The sequence below is a fragment of the Solanum tuberosum genome, unplaced genomic scaffold (assembly GCF_000226075.1).
Source record: "Solanum tuberosum cultivar DM 1-3 516 R44 unplaced genomic scaffold, SolTub_3.0 scf00531, whole genome shotgun sequence".
NCBI lineage: Eukaryota > Viridiplantae > Streptophyta > Magnoliopsida > Solanales > Solanaceae > Solanum > Solanum tuberosum.
This window is the reverse complement of record NW_006239449.1, coordinates 58,673-62,286: the sequence shown is the minus strand read 5'-3', so window position 1 is coordinate 62,286 and position 3,614 is coordinate 58,673. Positions and strand designations below refer to the sequence as shown.

The 3,614-nt window shown below is 26.6% G+C and overlaps 1 non-coding gene across 1 annotated transcript; it reads right to left on the bottom strand.

Annotated features, from left to right (window-relative positions):
* Positions 1–745: 745 nt before the first annotated feature.
* On the bottom strand, positions 746–935 carry MIR7996C (microRNA MIR7996c). The gene has a single exon (NR_130369.1). It is a non-coding gene; the product is annotated as a microRNA MIR7996c (primary transcript).
* Between the last annotated feature and the right edge of the window lie 2,679 nt (positions 936–3,614).

Below are 3,614 nucleotides of genomic sequence, written 5' to 3'. Positions count from 1 at the left end.
ATATATATATATATATATCATTTAAAAAATATATAAAAAGTATTATAAATTATAATAATTAACCGCTTTTTAAAACAAATTCATATAACTAATTTGATTTACACTCCAAAATTCATAGGTGTCACATAATTTACACATTAATTCTTCATTACTTAATATATGTAATTATATCAATGACATATAAATTGAAATTAAAAAATACATATTTTATTTGAAAATCACGTAATAGTACTATAAGGTATAATAATTAACAACTCAACATATTTTAAAATTTTAGTTGACTCTCCGAATTCCATATGTCTCATGTAATTGAGACAGAGAAAAACATATATTGGTTTAAAATTAATAAAAATATTATAAATTATAATAATTAACAACTTAAAATTTATAAAAAAAAACCTTTAAATTTTTTTAGTTGGCTCTCCAAATTCAATCGGTATTACAATAATTAAAACATAGAAATTAACATAGATTGGACTCCTGCTGACATTTATGTTTCCTTTTTCTAAATTTTCTCTTTTATACTTTATATAAATAATTTTTTTTATGTAAAAAGTATAATAAATCATAATAATTAATAGCTTAAAATATTTCAAAACATATAAACAGTTTTTGTTAACTTTCAAAATTTCATCTATACCGCATAAATTGGGAGAAATATAGATATATAGATATTTTAAGTTGCTAATTATTGTGAGTTATAGTACGTTTTATGTAATTTTCATATATATTACTCGGTCCTGATTTATGTGATACAAATGAAATTTCAAAAGTCAATGAATTTTTTATAAGTTTTTTTTTATATTAACTTGTTAATTATTGTGATTTCTAATATATTTACGTAAAACATACTCTAAATACAAATAATTAGCAACTTAAAATATATAAAAACAAACTAAAAAATTGATTAATTTCAAATTTCATATGTACCACATAAATTAAAACAGAAACAGTAACATATATTGGGCCCCGTGCTGGCACGGGGTCTCATATCTAGTAAAATAAGAACCCATAGTACTCTTTTAGTCAGAGAATTGTCATACGTTATCAACTTTACCAAATTTGCATTCCTAATCAATTAACAAGCAACTTTCACATATAGCAAACAAAAAAACCATATTTGTATGCTATAGCAAAGTTTGCATAATTGCACGCCATAGCAAACATATACATGTATAATTCACTATACATATACAATTGAAAGCTGTCTATTTCGCTATACATATATACAAAAAGAAGCAATTGTATAATTCGTTGGCTCCTCTTTAGAATTGTATAATTTCGCTGGCAGGCCATTTGTATAAATTGTTGTTAGCCTCTCGTTTGTATAAATCGTTGACAAAAATATTTGTATATCAAAAATCGCTCTCTCTTTTGCTTTATACAAACATAAATTATACATTATATAAACATAACCTGTCTATTTCGCTATACATATATACAAAAAGAAGCAATTGTATAATTCGTTGGCTCCTCTTCAGAATTGTATAATTTCGCTGGCAGGCCATTTGTATAAATTGTTGTTAGTCTCTCGTTTGTATAAATCGTTGACAAAAATATTTGTATATCAAAAATCGCTCTCTCTTTTGCTTTATACAAACATAAATTATACATTATACAAGCATAAAACTGGGCAGAGAAGTATTTTTATTGTATAATTATAAGTGTATAGGACGAATATATATGTAGTTGCATCTGTATATACAATTTTCTCTAACTTTATACAAACAGAAACGCAATTTATACACTTCTATTGTATAAAGCGAGAGAGACGAGTACAGAGGGAGTGAGCGAGAGAGGAGAGTGGCGAGCGAGAGTTTGAGGGAGAGAGGCGCTGACAAACAGTTTGCTACAGGACACAATTAAATCAAAGTGTGATTATACCATTTAATTTGAATTAATAGTTTGTCATTATGTACAATTTTCCCATTAACAAAACAGAACACACAAACCTTAAATGTTCCTTATCTAACAAGACGCTAGATGCCTAATGTGTGCCACCTAAATAATGGGAGGGTGGTTAGGGTGGGCCGGAAGGTTTCATTTGAAACTCCTCTGAAAAATTAAATTGATTAGATTTTAGGTTTAGCAAACATAAAAATCATATTTGTATGCTATAGCTATAGTTTGCATAATTGCGCTCCATAGCAAATTTTATGCTTGCTATGGCTATTAATTTGTATATTTCGGTATACATATACATAAAATATATGTATTTGGGTCTATTTATATATTTCGATATACAAATGGGTCCTGCATTTGTATATTTCGGTCTATTTGTATATTTCGATATACAAATGAGATGGCAAAAAACATGAAATGTTTGTTGCGAATTACAAATAAAAGAAACTATGACTATAACATTTAATTTAAATTAATAGTTTGCTATTTCATACCATTTTTCCTAAATTATATTAAACAAAATATATCTTTACAACTAGCCAAGACTACACTTCTCTTTGTTTTCTTGTTTAATTTTTGGGATGTGGGGTCCATGGGCATGAATAAAAATTAAAATATTTGTACTCTAAATAATATTCCCTCCATTTCACAATATCTATGGCATCTTTGGATTTAAGATATGTGTGAGAAAATTTTGTGAACTATACAATTAAAAATGAACATTTATTATTTATTTTTTTGGATGGAGAGAGTAACATTTCGGGGTAACGGAAACGTTGCGTGAAATAAAAGCCACGTTAACTGATAATGGCCGTGCTTTATGCGTGTCATGTTTATTAGACAATTAATCATTCTAATAAGTTATATCTACTCAGATTATTGCTAAATCAAACATTTATGCACAAGATAATCTTATCATATTAGTCACTTATAATGAACATAATAGATTAATATCGATGTCAATTTCTATTATACATAATATATTCTTAGTCTATATTTTACATTTGCTTCTTTTCTTTTTCTTCCTTTTCCTGTGTCGATGAGTTAAAATCAATCTTTCTATTCCATAAAAATAGAAGGTAAGGTTCACATACTTCATATCTTCTTCAAACTCTACTTGTATAGGATAATTTAGTGGGTGTAGTATTGTTGTTATAGTCTATATTCTATACACATTTTTATTGATAGACACAATTTAAGCACTATAGGTTATTTTCGCTTTCAACTGTCTCCTTAATTTTAATTTATGTGATATTATTTGACTAAATATAAAGTTTAAAAAAGAAATGAATTTTTTTCAAATTTGTGATATAAAACAAATCTTAGACATTTATGTGGATATAATCATTTCATTAGGAGTAAATGAGAAATTTCAAAATTAAGTTGTTACTAATTATAGAAAGGTAACGTTTTTCTTGAATCGGACTAAAAAAACATTACATTAATTGAGACGGAAGGAGTACAATATATCAATAAGAGTTTCCCAACAAACATTTTTTTTAATAACCCCTTCACACGAGCTTCACCTTTATTTTTTATTTTTATTTTTTTTACTTTTTGGTAATTCAAATCCATAAATATAGATCTAAAGATAGTGATATTTACCATCCGAGCAACTTGTTTTACCCCTGCACACATTAGATTCAAAGTTAATGTAACTAAAACTCGATTTCTACTAATTTCTATCATAACATAAACATCCCCCCCCCCCC